Source organism: Rhipicephalus sanguineus, chromosome 3 (assembly GCF_013339695.2).
Source record: "Rhipicephalus sanguineus isolate Rsan-2018 chromosome 3, BIME_Rsan_1.4, whole genome shotgun sequence".
NCBI lineage: Eukaryota > Metazoa > Arthropoda > Arachnida > Ixodida > Ixodidae > Rhipicephalus > Rhipicephalus sanguineus.
The window spans coordinates 90984479-90999736 of NC_051178.1; the positions used below are offsets into that span (position 1 = coordinate 90984479).

At 42.9% G+C, this 15258-nt stretch overlaps 1 long non-coding RNA gene across 1 annotated transcript; it reads left to right on the top strand.

Moving 5' to 3' along the window:
• Window positions 1-11142: 11142 nt before the first annotated feature.
• Window positions 11143-12223, top strand: LOC119385020 (uncharacterized). Its single transcript, XR_007415599.1, has 2 exons — window positions 11143-11183; window positions 11982-12223. It is a non-coding gene; the product is annotated as an uncharacterized LOC119385020 (long non-coding RNA).
• The last annotated feature ends 3035 nt before the right edge of the window (window positions 12224-15258 follow it).

Below are 15258 nucleotides of genomic sequence, written 5' to 3' on the forward strand. Positions count from 1 at the left end.
TTTAAAAATGCATATATTGCAATAGTGTTCTGCAAGTCTAGCTTATATTGCAGGCGAGTAACTGAATTGTACGGAGAAATAAGAACTGAGGTTGAAGAGCTCTTTTGCGGGCGCCGATCATTTCTGAACCAAAGCACAGTGGCGACCGTGTTGGAAAGAAGATCGCGTCGGTATATTCTTTTTCTTCGTTCAGGTAACTGATAAATGCGATTTAAAATGTTGTTACCTTGCTCCCGGCATTGTCAAAGCTCCCTCGATGCCTGAACAGCGCACGAAGTATTGGGATGTTATCGAAGAACGAAGATAAAAAACCATGGGCTAGAACCTGAAAGGCTGCGATATGCGACTGGTTTTGTTTTCGCGCCCAAAAAAACATGGCGGATTGAGCCTATAGTATCGCCGACAGATGGCACTGTACGTTCTGAATACCCCCTATTGTTCTAGGGGAAAAATGAGTTGGCATCATTTTCGTTTTAGCTGTATATTCCAGAATTTTGCAACTATGATCAAGACGTTTTGAACTGTAATGATGTTTGTTAAGGTAAATTTCCCTGTTAATGCCAGTTTTATCATAGTAAATCAAATAAATATATTTTGATGCCTGTTTATTGCAGAGGTCAGAAACATATTCCTATGCTTGCTCAGCCTTCATTGCAGTGCAGCTCTTCCTCCTTCCGTACTCTCCCATCACGAACCTGGCAGCACGATTCTGTATTTGTACAAGAACCGCAATGAAGGTTACTTCGACGGGGTCCCACACGGCACAACCGTATTCTAAGATGGGTGTAATACAAGTAGTGTATCTCATACGTTTTAAATTCACATGCGAACATCGCAGGTTTCTTTCAACGGAATTTGAAGCCTTGCCAGCTTTGGCTATAAAAATGTCTACCTCACGTTTCGACGAACATTCATACAATACTAGCCCACCTAGGTACACACACGTACTATCTTGTTTTAATTGTACATTGTTCAGGTGGTACCCAAAATGAAATGGTTTCATACTTTTAGTACACGAAAGATATACAGACTCTCCTATATTCAAGATCATTTTCCATTTGGTACACCAGTTACGAATGCGCGATAAGTCGTTCTGAAGTTCTGATGTATCCCTGTTATCAACAGTTTTTTGTACGCACGCAGTCATCCGCGAACAACCGTATAAAAGATAAAATTTCTTCATAGATACCAATATTACAAATTAAAAACAATAGCGGGCCCAGAACAGAGCCCTGTGGTATCCCTCAGGCCGCATCTGCATATTCGGGGCATTTTCCAATCAGTACTACACATAGTCTACTCCGAGAAAGGTAGCATTCGATCCATTTAAACACAGTTTTATTAATTTTCAGGGTGGTAAGTCTAAGCAATAAGAGCGATTGTGAAACCGTGTCAAAGGCTTTCCGAAAATCCAGGAACACACCGTCAACCTGTCCTACAGTATCTACGCCTTATATTATACCATGATAAAACTCTGCTAGTTGCATAGTGCAAGACAGACCTTTAGGAAATCCGTGCCCCCGTTGATTAGTACCATATACTCATTTAAATGATTTATTATTTCTATATATAAAATGTGTTGGAGTAGTTTACATGGGATCGACGTAAGTAACATTGGCGTACAGTTATCAGCGCTTCTTTGGAACCAGCTTTATGTATCGGTACAATGTGCGCAATTTTCCAGTGATGTGGTAAGATGCCTGTCGCGAAAGAGTTTTCAAAAATTGCGTACGCGTACATAAAAATTGGCCCCGCGCAACATTTATGTACACGCGGAGAAATTCCATCTAGACCAGTAGATTTACTCCCATGAATGTTTTTCAATAGTTTTTCAATTCCATTAGCACTAAGCTCAACGGGAAGCAGGGGCCAAATGTTCATATTAGATAGATTATTATTACAGATGTGTTTGGGTAAGAATACCAAATGCAAAAAGTTGTTTAGGCATGCAGCTTTATTTCCATCATCCGTAATTACCTTACCGTTATAATTTAACTCATGTATTCTAAAAGAATCTGAGCCTCACTGTTTTAAGTACTTCTAATATAGGATTTGATTTCATTTTCTTGCTCAGCTCTGTGAAGTAGCCATCCTCAGCTTTTCATATCTTTAGCTTACGTCCGCGGTAATCATATTCACTTGATGAAAGTGAGCAACTGATTTGCTTTTATTGAATGCACTAAATACCCTCTTACTTTTGTTGATAAGTTTTAATATATGTGTTATTCCCAATGGCTGCTCGTGCTTCTTTAGCCGTGAAGAATCAACATCGTAGACATGTGTATTTATTAGGCCGGATAACGTATTCTTAAATTTGTCCCACATATCATGCACATTGCCCATCTCAGATAAGCACTCGAAAAGAAGGAAGAGATTAAGAAGCTTTTTGGAAATTGCATCAAAGTCACACTTATCTTAAAAGTAGATCCTTCTGTTCGTAATAACTCCGCACCGCATTTTTCCCTTTGGATACCAGCAAAAACAGCGAGGTGGTCACTAATTCCCGTAATGACAGTCACGTTACTTACGAAATTTGGCGAGTTGCCTAACAACAAGTCTAACACAGCGTCATTGCGAGTATTGGTTGTGACGTACTGCGTCAGACCAAACGTGTCAACGATATTATCGCAAGGTTCATGCGCCCGCTAAAACTTATACACGAACCATAGCACCAAGATAACCCAGGCAGCTTAAGATTACCCGCGAGAAGTATCGCCTGAGTGGACGCTTCGGAAAGAATTTCATGTAATGTTTGCACTGTGTTGATATCCGAGCTCAGTTAGCGATAAACCACTCCGACGGTAAAGCGGAGCACGGCCGCTCGATGAAAAAAACACGGTGCGGCCTGCCGCGTCGCGGCGCAGGCAATGGGCGAGAGCGGGGAAACGGAGTGACACTTGTCGCCGCATTTCGTTAGGAGGGCGCCAGTTGTAGGGGAGGGCTCCCCGCGACGCGCGGGCGGGAAGGAGCGCGCGTTCAGCGGGTAGGTCGAGGTTGTGGTTATTTTTTCTCCACATGAATCGCTCGCACTGAGTGTCACTCAAGACACTTTCCGCATGTGTGATATTTTATACGTTGGCAAAATGCCGCGCAACTTATGTGCGACGTTGTGTTCCACGAATGCATCGAAGGACTTGCAATTACGCTACCACGAGTTTCCCAGTAACGCAGAACGCAGGGCAGCATGGCTGCGAAACATTTCCCGTGAAAACCCCGGCGGCAAGGGAACAGTATGGCAGCCTAATGACAGGTCCCTGGTGTGCGCCTTCCATATTATGGAGCAGGACTACATGAACACCGAGAAGTTGAGGATACTTTTGCCAATGGCTGGCTGTGCTGACAATGTTTCCCGGTTATCCAAGCTTCATGAGCACGAGGAGCACGCCTGCTCCGAGGAAGAAGTGGCCACGCTTGGAAATAGAAGACGATTAACCGCAGTCGCGTGCCGAGTGCTCGGGCGATGCTGCTCCAAAAGGCAGGCCTGTCATTAGCCAAAACGGCTCGTCAACACTGAAGCCACGACGCCCAACTCCGAACATGGGAATGAAACGTGTGTGGAAATTGCATCATTTTCAAATGCACCATGTCAAACTACATTCCACATTGAAAAACTGGCAGAAGCTAAAAAAACACGCTGCTTCCAAGCGAAAATCGATCGCATGAAAGCAGCAGTGTAGGCCCTTCAAGCGAACGTGGGTGAGGCTGAGGAGCGCGCACAGTTTTATAAAAATAACACGGAGATTGCTTGTTTTATGAGGGTGCTCCATGGTGCTGCGCAGGGTGACAAGACTGCCGAGTTCATTAGAAACCAAGTCCGCAGTTTCTCGACGAAGAAGCCGCACTACAGTGACGTCATTCTAAGAGAATGTGCAATTTGGAAGGCATGAGCATGCAAGGTCCAGAAATCTCTTTGAGCTCCCTTGTCACTCAACGCTCCAGAAATATGTAGGCCATTCAACAGGTAAATCCGGCGTCTCTTCGTTGATAAAGGAGCGGCTGCGCATCGAATTCAAGGGTCTCACTGTGGAGCAAGAAGTGTTTTGCTCCCTGATCATTGACGAGATGGACATACATCAGAGGGTCATACACGACCGACAAGTCGACAAACTTTTTGGTCTCGTGGAGCGTGGTGAAGAAGAGCACTCAACAGCGGTACCCCAAGTGGTAAACCGATTACTGTTTTGTAATAGGATGCTTGTCAACATCATATATTATTCCTGTCGGATATTTTTTCACGAGATGTATGAAAGGTGACCAGCTGTTCTCTAGACCACGGAAGTGCTAAAAGTGGACTTGCGGGGCGGACGACCACGCCATGGAAGTCTGTAAAGTTTTCATCAGAAAGGTCTTACGAGCGCTTCTTGCCAACTGGGCAGGAAATGTTAATATATCTGTTGACCGTCTCGTACGCTTGGCGCGAAAACCTCTGGCCAGGAATGTTCTGCGCCTGTGATTCCAATAACACAGTGATCCTTTTTTCACGCACGTGCAATAAAGCAATTATGACTCCCCTGATGTTCACAATGCTTTTGTTTCTAAGGTGTGAGCAACAATCATTCCACAAATACAACCGCACCTGTCAATGAGCGACTCTCCTGTTGCAAAAATAACTGGAGCACAAACATACATATGTGGGTTAACAACGCAACGGCCACAAAAGAGAGAAAACATGACGCGAAAAATCGCAAATCGCACGAGCAACCACTTCAAATAAAACTAACACTTGCTATATTTAGGTTGAAGGATCGCCGGCGCACATTCGGTCGGACAACTACCAATATAGTTAACGTTATATCAAGTTTATTGCAACCCTTTAAAAACTAACAAGTGCATAGCAGCTGCGCTGTCAAGCCGCGATCCGCCGCAATAATTATGGCGCTCTCGCTTTCGGTCTCCCCAGAGGCTCCCCTACTGGTGGCGCCGCGGCGGCAGCCAGGAGCACTAGGCGCGCCGCGCAGTATCCGCTCCACGCGGGAGGCCGCACCGTGTGTTTTTCATTGAGCGGCCGTGGGCGGATTTATCAGGCAGGACTATCTTGCACCATACAGACTACGGTGCATTCCACTAATAATCAACTTCCGATGACGGTAAAGAAGAATGAACAAGCAAAAAGACGCCATCACCTGTAGTGGGCTTATCTTTGCGATAGTGACGTAATTTTGTGGAAACACCTTACTATCAGCAATCGAGTATTTTAAGAGAGATTCTGTGCCAAGGACTATGTCAATGCCAAAACTTTCAATTAAGCCAGAGAGCTCAGCATATTTATTAACAACGCTTCGGCAGTTCACAAAGAGCGCAACAAGTCCTCGACATAGGTAGCTCTCCTTTTTTCTAACCTGTCATTTCCTGCGTACTGGGATGACCTCTTATTTTTTTCATGCCACCTGAAAGCCCTGCCGTTGATGTTCTCTTTGCCAAAATTCAGCTTGACTTCATTGTTCTTAACCTCTCTATTTGGCTTAGCATATACCCACAACTTATTCCTAATATTCTTGTCTCAGGTGAGTAATCTGCGCTTACGTTGTACTGCGAATTTTTAAATGTTTTGACAATGAGGATCACTGCCTGACGCTCTTTGTACAACGAGAATTTAACATTAATCAGTCGCTTATAATTCTCGTTATAGCGTCCTCAGCGGTGTATCCTTTCACATACTCGAGTTCCATTCCAAGGCTCGTTTTGCAAATATTCTTTATCATTGCTTCGTATTCATCCCAGGTTTCTGAGGCCTTATCATCAACACCATAGAAAACAAGATTTTTCCGGCGACTTCTGTTTTCTAGGTCGTTTGTTTTGTTCTGTAAATCTTTTACCTCTTCCACGAGTTGACGTATGATAGCGGCTTGCCGTATTATATATCATGAATTTGCCGTATGCTAGGCAGCCTTGAATAAGACAAGTCCGTTCGTCGAAACTTTGTCTCTAGCACACCCCGCCCCCCTTTACAAATGTTTCATATTTATCTTAGTCATTGATTCTCCGTGTTTGCAAAAATCGAATCAGATATCAGGCTAGAAATCAAGTGCGCGTTTGTTTGTATGTTAAAGAAAAATTATACTTCTGATGTGGCTCATTGGAATCGACATGTCGAGCGATTCATCGAACATCATTGCCCCTTCAGCAAAGTGATCATATGCAAGAGTACAGTGAAGGATAAAGTAAAATGAAGGCGGACTTATTTTGCGGGAAGTTCAATCAGTCGAAAGCTCACTGTACCTTCCTCTTTCTCAGTGACTTGTGTACACAGCTAGCAAAAGCAAGTTGTATACACAGTTGTGTAGAAGGGTAAAAGCCGCCATCAGTGTCTCCTTGAGGGCTTGCACTGCGTGCCTGGTATTTTCGCTGGAAACACCTACATTGACTTTAACGGAGAACCTGTTAACGACTATATTTCAGGTCCAATTTATGTTGACAGGTGTGAAAACAATTTTTGAGTACTTCGAACGGATACAACACTTTAATGAGTCGTGTTCGAAGGGAAGACTTTCTTATCATCACTGCGATTTGAGCTTCTTTAAGGCACTGGCGCTATTTTCCTTAGTGTCTCGACAAGAAATTGCTGGAAACTACACCACCGTTGTGTGAAGAATTCTAATGCAATGCATGCAACATATTCTACGTACAGTACAGTTACTCCCTTGTGGCCTCCTAAATACATATAGAGACGCCCCTAATCTCACAATCTGCGTGTGGTACTCAGCTGGGGGTGGTGCTGAGCTGGGCTTAGTAGCTAGCATGCTTCGCTTCCAAAGGTACATTGCCTAGATTAAATGTGCTAATTCATTTTTCATTCAACAAATCTAACTGGTGGGCCAGTCGGCACTGAATACTTTAAGATTTATGGCAAATAAACACGCGGGCGCCTAAAGAAGACCCGATGACACAGTGCTACGAACAAATTAAACAATATTGAGCCATGGTCACGTCATAAGTGCCAATTCACCAGAAAAAAAGAGCATCAAAATCCTCATCGCATCGCGTGTAGTACAACAGCATCACCATCACCGCAAGAACAAACGGGCTATGATGTCCGCCTCCAGCCTCATCACGGCCCATAATGTGCTAGTCCAATAAAGACAGAGAGAGAGAGAAAGGTTTGGTTAAAGGCAGGGAGGTTAACCAGAACTTCCGCTTGTGCACTTCGGGCTTATCAGCTGCATGCAAGAAAGCAGTGGGGCAACTCGACAGGATGGCCGGCATGAACACCTCGGTTTTTAGAAATAATAAGTTCGGGCACACGACATAATCTAACAGTGGCATCTGAATTGGTCCTTCTATGCAGATCTTGCGTCTCCGAATTATCCTTTGCCCGTGTGTGTCATTACGTTCGAACGAATGCAGCACGTTTCCACCCAAGCTACAGCAGCGCGGATCGGTCGACTGACTGTCAAAGAAAACCTGTCTGCAGATGAAATTACCACGCACAAAACATAAATACAATCGGAAAAGCTGAAACTACTTCGCAACTCACCATAATGTGTCAAACACTGTTGGGTAAGGCACACCTTTAATTCTTGACACTGGAATCTTCGGTGAGCACACTGGGCCATCGGTTTCCAATCGTTAATTGTGGCCTTCGTGCACAGAAACAGGGCTCTCACATTAAGAGCCGTCTGCACTATCACTGTCGTCTTGGAATTCTGGCCCTCCAGCGCTGAGGAACGAAAACAGCACAGCTCCAAAGGGAAAAGCGAAGCTGTGGTGGCGAGTACTTTCGAAAAAGCTGTCGGGCTTCGAAAACAATTGCTTTCGAAGGCTTGCTGAATGAACTAAACACGCAACAGTGAAGACCAATGCTCGCCGTTAGCCTCTAGTACTTTGCATCATCTGTGAAATGGAACAACTGCATAAACACTAGCAGTGACCATTATACATTCGCCAAAGAGGATTCGGTGGGAAAGCCATATTCTTGTTTTTTTTTCGTAGTCGTTGTATTGGTTCTCCCCCGCTTCCCTCCTAGAGATTTCTGCACCTAACGTGGTTTCGCACTGCCTCCAGGATCGGAGCCATTTCAAGCTTTCTGCACCTCACAAGGTAATACATGGCCTCCGTGGTCGGCAACCTTCGGCCAAGCGACGATGTCATGTGATGACGGCATAATGTGACGTCGCCGTGCGTGATGTCAGGGTGACGTCATGAAGTTTGATGATATTTCGCATCACTCGTGTGGACGGCGCCGATGTTCAGTTTTAGCCTTGCATGAGGCATCGAAGGCTTTTGCCTTAAAAATGTGGATTAGAAACTTGACCCGGCTGGCTCTGTCAACAATGCGGACAATATGTGAAGATGCAAACAACGCGAGACGACGGCGTGACGAAGAAATCCAAGTAGCCCATGCGAAAGCAGGTGACTTCTTTCACACTTTTTTAAGCAGCTCTGATTGCGACGTCCACTTCTAGGTTTCGTGTCTCCGTGGCGTAACTACAAAGTTTGTTGATGCTGTGGCTGATGATCATGCAGAATTGTGGCTGAGCACAATGTAAGCTTTAAGGTATGTCGTCACCTTTTTAAAAATCGTTTAAACATTATTCTATGTTGACTGCTTTCTGTCCACATTAAGGTCAGTTTAAAAGACCCTTTAATTGTGTTACGTAGAAAAGCTAAATATAATCAAGACCTAATCACCAATATTACCCATAATAAGCCCATCACTCTAGCAGTCATAAGTACCGATCTTAGAACACAACAACAAAATGGGTTGGCGGCATTGTAGTTGTATACAGAGACTGTGCAAAGAACTAGGAAATTTTCGCTATCGATAATATTAGGTATGTTACCATCCGAAAAATGAAAAGTTATGGCTTTTCAGACGGTTGTGTTTGAATGAAAATCCCATAACGCAAGAACTTCATGGATTTCAATTATCGAAGTTCATTGCACAGCTCAATGTCTCAAAAAGGAGCATAGGAAGTTCCATTGGAAAATGCTAGTTTGCTCAAAAGTTACGAGTTTTTGCGCAATGAAGAACACGTGACAATCGAGTTTCGAGAAAAACAAGAATAATGTTTTTCAAATATGTTATTTTCAGTTTGAGGGCAGTTATGAAAAAGGCTGTAACATTTGAACGAAACCAGATAGGGACGCATTTTATTCTGAACCACGGTTTTCATTGTCCCTAAATTCTCAAAATGATAAAAGATAACAGTCACCGTTTTAAAAGCGTAACTATAAACTCCTCCAGCGACCAATTTGAATTGTTGAATTCGGTTCATGCTACTCTCATTCTATTACCTGAAGGCATCCCAGAAAATACGACTTTGCGATGCTAAACATCAGATCATACAAATCACTACAAAAATTTCAAGTATTTCAATGCATGCCGCTTCACTTCTGAAAGCATTTCAAAGCATGTTTATAAATCAAAGCACATATGAAATTCCCAACGCAATTGCTTCGACCTATTGAGTTACGCTGACTCCATAGTCTAGTGGTATTAAGCAGCTGACCTCTGCATGAGCTCATTGATAAGAGAACGCTTGTATGATATGCTTACCCCTCTATTGTTCTTCTCCTGAATACTCTTCTGCAATGCCTCGCATTATCGATACCGTCTTTCTAGAATGCAGTCAACCCCCCTCGCATATTTCACTGACCAAAGCATTCGAGATAGGAAAACCCCGGAGATGGTATTGTGTTATTTGCCGTATGATCTCTCTATCCAGAGTATATAAGACATGCCGAACATTTGTCAAACAGGAAAGTCCTCACTCACCACAACCGAGCAAAAAAAGGTGTGTATTAGCTTTGCCTTTGATATGTGTGCATGTTACTGGCTTGTGAAATGCACGGACTTGTGGCCCATTTTCTTCAGAAGTCTACAAATAGCTGCATGCCAACAAATTGTAGTACCTTAGATGGCATAGTACATGTTTCGCCCAGAAAGCTCTGCTGATTATTCTCAAGGCCTCTCTAATTCACACTAGCATATGATACTGAAACTTCGGTACTAACAAGTGCCTTTAAGATAAAGATATGGTAAACCTGTTTAAACATCTATGAATAAGAAGATTTGATCATTCGCTTGTGGCTATGACATGCGCATATAAGTATATCAACAAAACTAAATGAACCTTCTTGAACCGGGAACTTTTTTACATATGCTGATTATTTTCTTGTGCCAATTTCGCAAACGTCTCAAAATCTACTACGTAAATCTGCAGACATTTGCTTTGTGATAACATTCGATTTGTCAGTATAAATCATTTAGTTAACGCATTTGTCTAGTATGCCTACTAGTTGCGTAATCCGAGATTTTTTTTCGTTTGCGTTCACGGGCTAGCCAGATAAACGAGAATTGTTTTTACTATTTTGACTGCAGCCTAATGAGAAGGTTTATTACAAAACCTATTTTACCGTTCCACGGAAGCGGAGATTCGACATGTTGTTTCACATTATTGTGCAGATTCTTCAACCATGAAGGCTTTTCTGTGGGTGACCCTCCTTTCCCTCTTCGCAGTAGCCTGTAAGTGTTAAAACCTTTTACACACGCAATTAGTGAGCTATGCTGTAAACTGTGATTGAAAAGTGCTGTGTGAAATATACATACACAATGCGGCATGAATGAATAGGAAAAGGCGGTGAACGAATAGTCAAACTCTCATTCCATGCTAGTATTTGAACCAGTTCATGATAAACCAGACACAAATGCAATTCGAACCCGCTAGTATCTAACGAGTTACAAGAAGCACGCTCTGAGCACATTGGATTCGTTTACATAGGACGTTGCATAAATATGTTTTTGCAGACCCTTTACGCATTTGACGTAATTTCACTACACAACGTGTAATGTTATCCTCCTTCAAGGTACCAAACCATGACCATTTCGCGTCACATAATGGTGAAACATTTATTTGCTATAACCTTCAATCATTTTTTCTATTTTGTGGTTGGCTAGCGTGTGCCAGCCCCCCACACGTGATTTTCTTGTTAACACTTCTGACTTTGTTTTCTGCCTTATTATTATATTCCAGCATTTCACAATTCTTGGTTCTAATTTATTCTTTTATTTTTTTTTCATGCGCGACGAAGATGGTGCAACAATGTAAGTATTTGCCCTACTGCTGATGCAACAGTCGAAATGGCATCAGTGAGTGAATGTTTTTAACAATAATTTTGTACCTTTTATTTTTCCATATTTAGTGCACCGCAGGTCGCCGCCCACAAGCCTATTCTTTCCAAGGGTGAGTACTAAGAATTATTTCTTGATCACTCGATCTGATTATTCTTTGTTCTAGCTGAACTATGTTCGCAGCGTCACGATACTTAACACGAATATTGTCCTTATTGGAATGTATTGTCCTTATTGGAGCACAATTCAGTACATATTTTTTGAAAAGTAAAAAAAAAAGTTTACTCAACTTTTGTTGCTATAAAGCATTTGACACAGCAATACCATTCGCCGCTTGCGTTTCCTGAAACTTATGCACTTGGAAAACAAGTAGGACAAATATATAAAAACGACGTCTCACAAGTTGAATTATGGGTCAGTATTGGTGCCTGAAGCCTTATCGTTCGAATTCGTAGGGTGAAAAAATGGGCCAGGTAATTGATGTTCGTTATAACCGTGGTTCAATTAGGACTGTGACCGAAAGCGCACAAGTACAGAAGAAAACCGCCGATCTAATATCGAGAACATTACTACAATAAACAAGAACTACAAACACCTCCTTCTACGTGCACCCTATGACTGCTGGTATTCACCACATATTTCAAGAAGGATGATTTTGCGATGAAACAGGCTTGTCTTATGTGCTTTCTGTGCTCCGTTTCCGACATCATATTATCGATGCAATTGAAACAGCTTGCCCAATTACAAGTTTTGCTCGGCGCACATTAAAATCACTGAATGCCAATGCTGATCTTTGTGTGAATGAACCTGTACATAGTCACTGCAGCTATCGCTATGTCTTTGCTCTCAATAGTCATGAAGTAAAGTCAAATTATCCTTTTTTTGTTGAATTCCCCGATTCCTTCTGCAGAGGCTGAGGCAGATGTACTGCAAAGGACTGGAAAGACCCTGGAAACTATGGGACTTCTCCTTCAGGGCGAGAATGTCGTCTTGACCGGGGAGGTGCAGGAAGATTTGATTGAGGCCCTAAGGGTTGCTTCTAACAACGGCGAAGTTTTGAGTGAAGACGGCTCTGAGTACATACTACCAATCATCATTCGCGGCGTTGCCCAGGGTGTCATCGCTCACGTTGTCCACAAGAAGCTGAACAAGGGCTAAGGACATCTCCCAGTGAATAAGTGAAGCCTTCCGGGCAATTGGAGTAGCTCATGCGCGATACGGAATGCATCCCTGAACCACACTTAAAAGGTAGCGGTTAAAACTGACTTCTAAAGAGTCGCATGTTTCATCCATAAATAAAGATTATAAAAATACAGTGATAACAGTATGTATGTTTTTGTCTTTCTTGTATGTGGGCTGGCCACCTTTTTGTCTAGTTGTGTATTTCTTATTGGTAAATGACCAATATTCATGTGCTCATTCGTGCGTCTGCTGGTGGTTGTGCCGTGCTTGAGGCAGAACCTGCCGTTGGAAAATTCCTCAAGTACGTATTAGACGTGATTGGTGCCATCTAATCGCCAAAGAAGCTTGTCTAATAGGTTTGTGTAAAATATGGTGTTGATTAGTCCTCGAATCTCTTCTTCTTATTAATTTCCCACTTCTGTAAAAATGACGTATGCTTGAATGTAATTAACCCTTTAACGCCTGAATTATGAAAGCGCCGAAGAAAAAAATTTGTTTTTCATTTTTCAGCTTTAAATAGCACCCTTAACTTAAATCAGCAGTTGTATTATCCAAAATGCAACGTTAATGCATACTTTTAGGTATGTCGCGAATTCGCGACAACCGGCACTAAAGCCAATAGTAGCTCAGTATGTTCAATGCAACGCGAGTACGGCATCGCCGCATCAATGAAGCGGATCTCTTCAGGGGGACGTAACTTGGCGTCGTCATTTTTGGTAAATGCAAGTTTGACATTATTTCCTCCTACCAATCACGTGACATCGTGTCGGCCACCCTGTGTGCCCTAGACTCCGCCGCCCGGTATAGCCGACTTCTTGGGAGCCGACAGAATGACATGAAGGTGACGGCACCGAGAAATAGATCTAGCTCACCACGAGACAGAGCCAGTCCTTTGTTCGGATTTTTCTCTGTTGAACGATGTGTCCCGTGAACGTGTCATAAAAATTCCTTCAAATATTCAATAGGAGTTCGGACAGTGTCACATTGAGGATGAGCTGTTTTCTAGTGTGGTACTTCCCGCTGTTCTTGACAGTCTTTTTTTTCCACCGCAATGCATGTTTTGGAGAGGCACTAGCTTGGCTGGTCTACCACATCTTCGTCTTCATCCTCACTGCTCGATGAAGACACGCGTGCTTGTGCAGGAGGATCGACATCGTCGTCTTCGCTGTCATTGAGACAGCTGTCGTCACTTTTATCTTCAGGTGGCAAGCGCGTCCGAAGCCTTTTTTCCCCATAAAATGAGCGGAAGTCTATCATCAACTTGTCATACCAGCAGTCATCACTGACTGACTCAAATGCCGGATGTCGCGAATTCGCGACATACCACAGAAGCGAGGATTGCGCAGGAAATAACGTACTTCAAAACAACGTGGCATGTCGTGTGCAACCTCTTGTAGGCGTGCACATCGCAAAAATTTTATAGGAGATGGAACTTACGTTCTCGCGTAGAAAACAACGAAGAAGTGAGAGCTGATGCACGTGCTTCGCGCTCTCCGGCAACTGATACACAACACTGGGTTCCAGCTTGAAATACCTTACATGCAATGGCGCTAGATCTCTCGTGCTGAAAGCTACGTTCGCCGCAAATACGTGACAGCCGCCGGTGAAGGCATCAACGCGTTTCGTCTGTTAATTAATCGGCGTTTTTCGGTATGTCGCGAATTCGCGACAACCGGCAGTAAAGGGTAAGCAGAATTTTCTAACTCTGAAAAGCATAAGGTTTCTGAATTCTTTTAATAGACCCATATTGTTGTCACCTCCCGATCTTGTGAGGTGACAACATTATGCACTGCTTTACGTGTACGCTTTAACACGTATGAGCAGATGCAATCACAAGGCGGATTCCTCGAGCAGAGTATGGTGTTGTAAGCTTTAAAACTTGAACGGACGAAGCCACCGTGTAATCCACGTGTGCGAAAAATTCTCCATTTATTGAAGTCGACTAATAAGGTGATATCGAACAGCGTAAGTTTAAGAATAATAATGAGCCGTGATGGAAATTAACGAGGATTTAGCAAAGTATACAAACAAAAAGGAAAGCTTGCCAGAACTTTCATTGATTTCAGAAGTCGCGGCTTGCAATTTCTGCATTAAACACAATTCCTTAAGCTTTGTCTCGTTTTGAAACAGATACCTGATAGAATTATTTTTACGGTGATGTTATGAAGTGAAGGAGTAAACCGTAATACAAGGCTTATTTGTTAATGAAAGATTAGAAAGCATAACAGCATAAGAAATATGGGTGTTAAGGCGTTATCCAAAAGCCGTTTCAGTAGGTATAACGACGTGTAATTTACAAACAAAACGCTTGAGAAAATGCATGGATTTGTTAGAGTCGCACATAAAAATATTCTAGATTGGCTTCAAAATCCGAGATGGTGAATTTCGCAACGCCCGTTGACATGTGTGCACAAACATCGCATCGGGAGTTTTGTAGTGTTCAGAACCCTCAATATCAGGAATCGTCTTTGTAGAGGCAGACAAAATGTCATGCAGATTATGCGATCATCAGAAGGCAACCGGATGTGGTCACGTAGACATGGTAGCAAGGTTATCACTCTAAAATGAAACGTTGGAATGTGTTCTAAGATTTGAAGGAACACATGATACCGATGCCGCATAGGTTAGTACAGCAATAGGCTGTCTCTGAAAGGAGGATTGCTGTTACTTACGCAGGACAATTTATTGCGGGTGTGCACATCAACTCATTGAGCGTGGCACTCCGACATTATTCTCCTATTCTAACTCTCAAAGCAATTCATAATTGCGAAGCACGTTTCATTTTATCGAATTCTTCATGTCATTCCTACGTCACCTTCATAAATAGCACCCTATTCTTGCCTGACCTTTTGTAGCGCCGAAAATCAGCTAGCCTTAATCTTTTTTTCCCGTAACAATATCATTAAAAGAGGTATATGACGGAAGCCTTGCTTCACCCACATCGTTGCACATCGCCAAGGACGGATCATTGCTATAAGCAGGGCTTGCCATCTTCTCGCACAAAA